This window comes from Oenanthe melanoleuca, chromosome 10, assembly GCF_029582105.1.
Source record: "Oenanthe melanoleuca isolate GR-GAL-2019-014 chromosome 10, OMel1.0, whole genome shotgun sequence".
NCBI classification, from domain to species: domain Eukaryota; kingdom Metazoa; phylum Chordata; class Aves; order Passeriformes; family Muscicapidae; genus Oenanthe; species Oenanthe melanoleuca.
The window spans coordinates 18,411,554-18,421,248 of NC_079344.1; positions in this window are offsets into that span (position 1 = coordinate 18,411,554).

A 9,695-nucleotide genomic window follows, 5' to 3' on the forward strand; every position below is an offset into this window, starting at 1 on the left:
CTTTGTAAGATCCCTTCTCTTATCCCTCTTCCTCTTTCTATTTTTTTCTCCTTTGATTTTTTCCCAGATTTTCCCTGTTAGTTATTAACTAAATGCCAAGTCGCTGTGTATTTAGTAATCAGATTATCTGCTAATACCTGCCTAAAGCAGACACCATTGATTAAAAGAAAGAGTGGTCATTATGTTATTTTTCATACAAATTATTTAGGTCCTGAGGCTGAGATTGAATTAAAGGAAAGATCAAATTAATGAGGGATTGAATTAAATTAGAAACATCTGATTGCAGTATTTCCTACATCTCCAAACTGCCAAAAGAAGACAGTGGTATGGCTGTGAATTTATGTCATTTCATGAAAAAGTATGAACAGCTTGTTTTAATTGCATCTGAGAAGTGTGCCTTACCATGGATATAGCTGGGTAAGTGCTCAAAATCCACAGCAATTTTGAAAGAGGATATAATGTAATAGCAGAAGATTTAATCAGAACATGAGCCACAAAATCTCCTCTAATGTCTTGTTTCACACAATGTAGGGCAGATTTCCAGGCAATCTGTGCACCCACTGCCTCCCCCACACTATGGCAGGGAACTGCAGACATGGGTGCACACAGCCCCTGAAAGCAAGGCCCCAAAAATCCACCTTTTGGATGCAGCCAAATTTAATACATTCCTTCAGTCATTTAGGTTGCTTTTGAATAATTTTATCTTTTCCTCCTTCCCCAAAGTGTCTTAATGAGGGACATGATGTGAAAACACTTCCCTTGCTTCCAATTTGGATAAATTTATTGGTTCTAAATAGCACAGGGGATGAAGATTTCGAGCTTGCTCTCTACAGGGAGCAATCAGTGGGCTCAGGACGTTGTCTGAACCGAACTGAGCTCTTCAGTTTTAAAAGTGGTCTTTCTAATCCTACTTCTTATCCTACTAATCATCAACAATCCCATTGCTATTTCTGCCCTTACTTCATCACAGCAGTACTTGTGTTGCCCTGCATTTCAGTCACTTTAGTGAGACTCTATACTGCTGGTGAGAGATGCTTTAACTGACTTGATTGATTGTTTATCTCCTGATCATAAATGCTAATTACAGAGCTGAGAAGATTGGTTTGTCTTTATTGCCATACTTCCACATAGAAACATAGAAAAATAATTTTTTTATGATTTCCATGAATTCCCTTTATACTTTGATCTGCAGAGGACAGAATATTCCTTCCAGTGTCAGAGACTGCTTTACAGAAGCAGTAAGCCAATCAAGAGAAAAATCTTGGCAGTATGAAGTTGTGACCTAATTTTATCACTGCATTTCCTCCTCTCTCCAAAACATTCAAAGTTCAAAACAACTGCCCTTATACAGAACAGTTCTCTCTACTCAAATAGGTCGCTTACAGAATAAAGGCCTTAACTGCACATAACCCTCTCAAACACAAACCAGAGTACTTCCCTGAGCCATGCATGGCTGGACTCTGTGTCCTGGGTTGGTGTTGAGTCTGCTCCTCTCCCGCCCCCACACCTCGCTGTCTGCATGGAGCTGCCGCCGGCGCCGCTTCTCCCCCGCCCGGGGAAGTGGTGCCCCGGGGCTGTGCTGCTGTTGCCCCGGCTGCCCGGCTGCTGCCGCTGCTGCTGCTTGCTGCCCCAGCTGCTTGCTGCCCCGCTTGCTAGCTACCCCTGGCTGCTGCTGCTGCTGCTGTCCCGCTGCTTTCTGCCCCAGCTCGCTGTTGCCCCGGCTGCCGCTGCCCTGCTGCTGCTGCTGCCCCGGCTGCTGCTTTCCCCGCCCCTTCTCCCCTTCATCTCGAAGATCTGTACCGGCTCCGGACGGGACCTGAACATCAGAGACTGCCTCCGGAGCCTGCCAAAGAAGCTTTTCGCCCTTCCCAGCAGCGACTGTCTCTCACCTTGATGAAAACGGTTTTTTTTTTGTCATCTGAGATTGTACTTTCCTGGTGCTGGGAAATGTTTTTCTTCTGTTTGTTAATAAATAGGTTTTTTTCCACTTTTCCCCCCGAGTAAATTCTTTCCGAGCCCAGTGGGGGGAGGAATTGTGAGCGGGGCTTGTTCTCTGGGAGGCTCCTTTGGAGGTTTCCCCCCCAGGTTTGTCCTAAACTTGGACACTCTGGGATGCTTCACATCTCTGGAGAAGGCCTTTCTTGTGGGAAATGCAGCTGTGTTTTAATCCAAGACAGAAAGACTTTTCCCTGCTGATTTTAAAAACCAACTGCAATTACATTCAGAACAAATGCCCAAGTTCAGCATGCAACTCCCCGGATTCCCAGAGTCAGAGAATCCCCCTGCACATGGCAGAGCCCTGCACAAGGAGGCTCCATTTGGGATGGAGACGTGCATTTTGCAGAGGTGCATCTTTTGTGAGTGTAAATTAAGAAAACTCCACTGAAGGCCACAGAGCTAGGCTGGTTCAGGACAGCTGAGCCCTGTTTGTGGCATGCAAAGGAAAGACAGGAAAGGAGCAGCTGTAACAATTGGTGAAGCAGCATGACCATGAGCCTCAGAACATCTAAACTCTTTGGTGACAACTATAAAAATTCAGAAGTTGGAAGCTCTTAATAAAAAGGCAGCAGATCCCTAGCAAAGCTCCCATGGGATGGTTGGAGGTACCGAGGTTCAGTGGCTGGACCCTGATGCCATTTGCCTCATAAATCCACACAAACCCAGCATGGTCAGTACTGGCCTTATCAGTGTGTTTCAGAGGGACTGTTACTACAATTGGAAATTTCCAAATTCAGTCTTCTGCTTCTCTTTTCACTCTGTTTTATTGTTGGGTGGGGTTTTTTTTTTAATGCAAAGGGAATCAATACCAGTATTGTAGCATGTTCTCCCTATTGCTTACATATAAATATAATTTAAAGGCCTAAACTAATGTATGCCATGTCTTTCACTACAGAGAAGTTCCCAAAGGATTAAACCAACAAAACATTAAAATATGAGCTTCCAAAATATCCTCACAGCCTCCTTGCAGGTTTCAGAGTCATGCAAGTTCACCAGAAAGCCAAGGTCTTTGCCTGCTCTGAGAAGCAGGTTTGAAGCAATGCAGTATCACTGTTGAATGTGATCTCTGACCCTCAACCTCACCTTCCTGCTCAGGCACAAACACCTGCCTGCTTCAGCAGAACAGGGCATCAGCTAAACTGCTGCCACTTCTCCCCTTCTCACATACAAGACTGACTGATTCTGGAACCAGCACACTGTGCTAAATTATAAACAACTGTTCACTAAGGAATTAAGAAAGTTGCCACATGAAAAAAAAAAAAAAAAAAAAAAAAAAAAAAAAAAAAAAAAAAAAAACCAAAACAAGAGCCCTGGTAGCGCATTTCATTCCTGAAGTATTTGTGTGAGTACTGCTGGAGGAAGCCCTTCATATGCTGTATCTAGACTCAGACACGTGATCTTTTTGCTAAGTCTGTGGGCTATTCTACTGAAAAAAAAGACATACTTTTTCAGAGGTAAGGTGATTCAGAAATCCTCAGGTGCTGGGGTGATTGCCTGAGATATGTGGTATAGAGGATTATGGGTTGAAAACATGATATTCCAGTCAATTACCTTGAGTCTAAGATGAAATAGAACTGTACTGAAATCTATAGTGCTGTGGTACAATGCAGTGCAGAACTAAGCTTCAAATATTTTACTTGCTTTATGTTTACAGGAAAACTAAAACCTCTTGAAGTCCAACTGTTTCTGTAACAAGACTGCTCAGAATCCATGTATCCACAAATAGTTAAGGCAGCCTGGAATGATGGACAACTGGACCACCCAGTTCACGGGTTTTGTGGAAATAAACACCGACCACCACCACGCTGCACCACCCAGCCCACAGGGCTGGGCAGACACGTTTGTCCCGGGTTTGTTCCGGAGCAGTGACTGTGGCATTCCAGGACAGCTGTGACAGAGAGCACAGAGCAGAGCAGGGGCAGCAGCAGGGAAAGGCACAGCCTGGGTGGATGTCTCAGGTATGTAAATCCCTGCCTTGGGATCCTGCTGTGCACGAGTCACCAGATGGTGCTCTACATACAGACTTGAAAGTTCTTCATTTTAATGGAGGAACTTCTACAGCCTTTGAGTAAATAATGATGTTATTTTTGTGAAGCCTTTCCTTTAAAGTTTAATTTGCATCTTAGTCTTCTCATCTCAGATAGTTGGGTTTTGTTGTTGTTGTTGTTAAGCTGTTTATTCACAACAGCTTTGGTGCTGGAATTTACAGGCATGAGACTTCCATCCAGGTCTGCTGAAAATATGGGAATAAAATACAAGCTGTAATAAGAAAATATTTAGTCATGTAATTTTGACATCACTTATTTTGCCTGCAATTTGAAATAAATATACAGAACCTTCTGCATCACAGTGGATATGACATCACAGAAGTGGTACCATGTAAGAAAAGAAATCTGAAGATGTGGTGAGGATGACATAGTAGGTAGAAGGCTTTTCAGATTAAAATAGCTACAGCATAGTAGAACATAATTATCTTCTAGAAATATAATGCTGAGTGTATCCAAATCCTACTCATCTTCCCTCTGAAATCCTACACTCATCCGGCTTCAAATCATGGTTTGAAGACAATTAACATAAAAACTGAGAATATGGATGCCTCTTTTCCATCACCTCTTAAAAGTGGATTCATCTCATGAAAGTATCTATTAGAAGTCACGTGCACTACGACTTTGAAGATCGGAACAGCAGCAATTTATTAGGGCACGCGTTTGATCTCCTTGAAATTTTGGGAGCCGCCCAGGAGATGGCAGCAAATGGCACTCCGGGGGCAGGAGCCTCCGGGTGAGCTGCGAGATGCTCAGACCAGCGCCGGACTCAAAATTAATCGGGGTTTATCTTCTACCCAGCACGAACCCAACTCATTAATTTTGTTCTTTGCCGAGCGGCAGAGAGAACAAAGCCACAGGAGACTTTCACAATGTCGCACTCAATCTGTGTGTAACATTGTAAAAATATAGTAGCACTTTAAAGTAACTCATCCTTTTCATAAAATTTATAATTACTCGAATCATTTATTTCCCTACATGAAGGCTATTAAAAATAGTTTCAGGGAGAGCGCAATTTGTTATGAAGTGAAGGTCAATCTCATTAGATCACTGTAGCAGAGATCCTAATAACATCCTGGCAGAAAGAGGTATCTCATTACAGAAGTTGTATTTTGTTTGAAATATTAGGTCGTAGTTAACTGAGCACTAAAATACACATAATACTGGATGACATAAATTATTCCCCTGAAAAACTGTGGTGGTAAAACAAAGATGAGGGTACAACACAAGGCTTAACATTTTCTATCTTTTCTAGCTGGATTCACCTACTTAATATCAGTTTGGGTTGCTGCTGCTTCTGGATACTGAGCCACAGTTGGGTTGCTAGAATTATACACAGACTGTGAAACTGCAAGCTACAGCTAGTAAGAAATATGTTTGATTTTCCTTGTAACAGCTGAGTAAGCTGACATCCAGGAAATACCAACATTTAAAACGAAAAAAAATTAAAACCAGAGAGAGTCCAGAAGTAAACATTGCTTTTACAAATACAAGAGAGGGAGTTACTTTCCCTTTAATTACCTCTACCCATTTGGAAAAAACCAATTGGTTTTTCTAGCCTTTCATTCTACTGGAACCACAGCTGAAGGTGTGGATGGGTTTAAATCTTCTCCTGAGCTGTATCACAGCCCTTAACACCTGGCAGGATCATACTGAGCATCTGCTCCAAGCCAGTCAGCAGCACCCAGAAAGGTGTCACGGATTATCCACGGGAGGCAGCTCAACAGTCACAGGAGCTCTGCTTTCCAGAGACTTCACACCCCCATGGTATCAACTAAAGACTCCTAATACACCTGTGAGCTACATCAGCAGCCTCAGGAAACTGTCAGGAGAGCAGAAAAAGAGGTTATATGGATTTCCTAGCACCATGAAGTGGATCCAGGAAAGGTTCTCCACCCATGGAGGGTGTGCTGTAACAGCAACACCCCCTTCTTTCAGCAGAACAGGTTTAACCACGGGTACAGTGCAGAGGTTGTGGTTAGAAGGTGAGTACAAACACAGACACTCAACCTGGAGCAGCTCACAGCAGCCACAGATGGCACTGAGAGAATGCTTTGGTAGTGCTGTTTTGCAGGAGCAAAAGCAGCCCTGCTGGTTTGTGACTACAGCTTGGGTTTTTTAAAAATTCCCAACTGAAATCTGGAGGTTTTTAAAAAAAATATTGATCAAATTTCCAGATAGAAAAATGCTAGTTTATACAAGAACGATATATTTTAATTATATTTTCAGCTGCAGATTATGTAATTAACTCAGATAGTAGCACCTAGCATCTGAGGAGGGGAGGGCCCACACCACCTTACAGAGACACCCCGTGTCCCTGTGTCCCCCAAGCCATGTCCCCAGAGTGTGCCACCACACCACCAAGATGAACTCCTACCATCATGTAACAGGGACACAAGGACATGCACCTTGGATGATAAGCCCATTATGCAGTGCTTACACAGGAAGTCTATTTTTTTTTATTTGACTTTCTGCCTGTCACTGACTTACATCAGCTTTAAAATGTTCTTTTTCATCAGATTTCTTTGTGAAACACTTTCTCAGTAGGTAAAACAAACATAAATAGCTACAGTGAGAGAATTGTGAATTGGCTTGAGGTGGGTGCTGCAAAAGGAAAAGGCAGTACAGGAATAGAGAGCATGTGCAAGAACAGGCACAGTGATGCCTTGGGTTTCAGCTTTTATATTTTTCAGAATCTCTGCTGCTTAGTGTGTAACTCTGAAACTTCATATTAGGTGTTAGTAAGTTCTCTTCACAGGGCAGTCTGACAAAACAATCCCTTCCCAGCTAGAGAGAAACAAGGAGAACTGGTACCCAAAAAGCAGAAACAACAGCGAGGGAAAGGGGCCAAGCCAGGGGCTGAGACTTCATAGCCTGGGGCTGTGTTGGATAATTGACCCCAATATGTAATGAACCAAAACTTATAAAAGTGTAAAAACTTGTGACCGGGATCTACCTTGGATTTGATTTGGGTGTAGCCCTGGCCAGGCTCTTGCACTGCCCAAGGTAAATCCTTTCAATAAATATCTATTTTATTCCTTTTGCTCTGTCTAGTCTCTGTTCCAGGTCAGCCTTTCCATGCAACAAGAGCACTGTCCTAAGAGCAAAAAAGCTTATAGAAAATAACTTTAACAGCTGAATTTTGAACAAAAAACAGCAAACAAACAGCAAGTGATGATCAGGTAAGGTGAAATCCTTTAAGGTTCTCAGAAGGCGAAGTCTCAAGAGCATTTCTGCTGAAAGCAAAACAAAGCCCACACCTGCCCTCTGTTCATTTCTGCCTGTGCATGGCCCTGACAGGCAGGCTGGTGCACATTCTCCTGAGGACATCCGGCGAACAGACTGGATAAAAACCCAGGTTAAAAATACAACCTTCTTTTGCCTGAGTTATTTTTTCCCCTAATTTGCTGCCTCCACTTGGTCTCCATGGTAACACAAATACTTCTAGTGGTACCTTTGCTACTGTCATGCAAAGAAGTGTTAAGGAGAATGGAGAAGGCAGCAGAAGGCTGCTGAAGCTGACACTGCTGCATAAAGGGAAATCTCATCACAGGATGCTCTGAGATTTCACAAACCTGTCCTTTCCAGCAGGTCTGATTTCAGAAGTCCCCACCCCAGTCCTGTCTTCAGCAGTGGCCAGCTGTGTGTGAATAAAACAGCGTCACCCTCTCCTCCAAGAGTGCCTTGGTGCAGTGCAGAGGATGCAGGGCACTGCAGACAGGAGGGATTTAGAAGCAGCTCTGCTGCCATGGGAAAAGCCATGGAACACAGAGGCCATTTTCCAGGATACAGATCCTGAAAACTGAGCTGAGTGGAGCTGGCAGAGAACTCATGCAGAAAATATAATGATGGGGGAGTGAGGAGGGAGAAGGTGCTATTTGTAGTTTGGTGTAAAAGACTCCAAAGAACAGGACAGACAGAGCTGTGATTTCTCACTTTTTCTTACAGCATAAAATGGATTATTTTATTATTTATCCAACTACATGGATTCAGATCCTCTCCAGCATCAGAGTGGACTTGGAGCCCAATCTAGACCTATTTCCTTACAGAAACAATGCTAATGTACCTCTGGGGAAACTGCCAATGCCAGTGACGTGTCTCTAAACAGAACTTCTCATATCTTGTGTTTTGAACTATTGTATCAGCCCTTCAGATCTGCATGCAGAATTGTTTCAGAGTTTGTCTAACATCAGACTTTCAGCTCCAAACTCTTTTTTCTGTGGTGCTTCTCAAATCTGAAAGGTTTCCCTCCAGCATGCCAACCCTTTGCAGGACACAATAACTGCTATCAAATATAAATATAGAGTATAGATTAGAGCACACAAACATCCTTTATGTATTTGAACAATGATATGTTATTATATGAATTGAAAATTGTATTTAAATGCAGTGTATATAGGTCATTATTATTCAAAATTGTATTTCATGTAGGTTAAGTTAGATGATAAAGATATAAAGAAAAGATAATGAACTAATCTCAAGCTATTTTCTTCCCCTTCCTCATCCATGAAGGTGCTCCTTGTTCCTTTTACATCCCTTCAGTAGCAATAAAATGGACCTTTGCTTCCAACATTTGATCATTACTGAGAAGTTCACAGTGCTCAAGCCCATCAAAAAGCGAAGAAATGCACAGAGTGACTCCTATGAGATAATTTACTCCCAGTGAAGAGCAATTAATGGATTGCAAGTCATGACTGGCATTCCTGGGAACCACAAAATCAGGTGGGTGGGATAAAAGTGGTAAGAGATCTCTCCTGCTCCAGAACACAGCAGACTGGATTTCACCACTGCTGCCTTCCCTACCTTAGACTGACCTTCCCACTTCCCCCCTCTATTTACTAGTTTACAGCATTCTGACATGGGTGCTCTCATTTTCTAACTGCACTTCCAAATGTTGAAAAGATTGACTGAGAAAATGTTTGCCAGGTAATCAGTCATTTTTACTATGCATCCTTCAGTGTTCATGGACCTTTCCAGGCTATTACACACTTCAAAGAAGCTTATGATTACCTCCTTAGGAGCTAGAGAAAAAGCATGAGATTATTCTTTACTACCTGATTCATTCAAATGGAGTTAACTCATTTTTATAACATTTGCTAAATTGTTTGTCCAAAAAGCAAGAATACACTTTTACTTTTGTAATGCACGCCTGCAAATGGAAATTACTTCTGCTGTGGAATTGTCTACAGGCCTTGCTAGATGAGTGATTTATCACAGCCCAGACTCAATTGCACCAATGCAAAGTGCACAGTGTCCATAGACATTAACTCCTGGTGTTTAAAAAATCTAAGAGTTGAATCGGGCATAATTAAACAGCAGGTCAAACTACAACATTATTGTATTTGTTGTACATTTGTCTCTGCTTTTGTGAGTCTGCAAAACAGCTTCTGCAGCCACTTACCTTAACGAGGCACCCAGCCAACCTGCCCAGTGTGTGCCACAATGCACTGACAGCCAGAGACTGAGCCATTTCTGACCTGGGGAGGTCACAAATGTGCATCTTTCTGGCTCACATCCTGCACTTGAGACCTTTGGGCCAGTCTTGCTCTGCACCCACCCCAGCCTCTGATCTTCTCCCTCTCTCAGAGGGAGTGCAGGATATCCTTGTATTCATTTCTGGTACATCTTCCTGAAAATATTGCTATGATGACA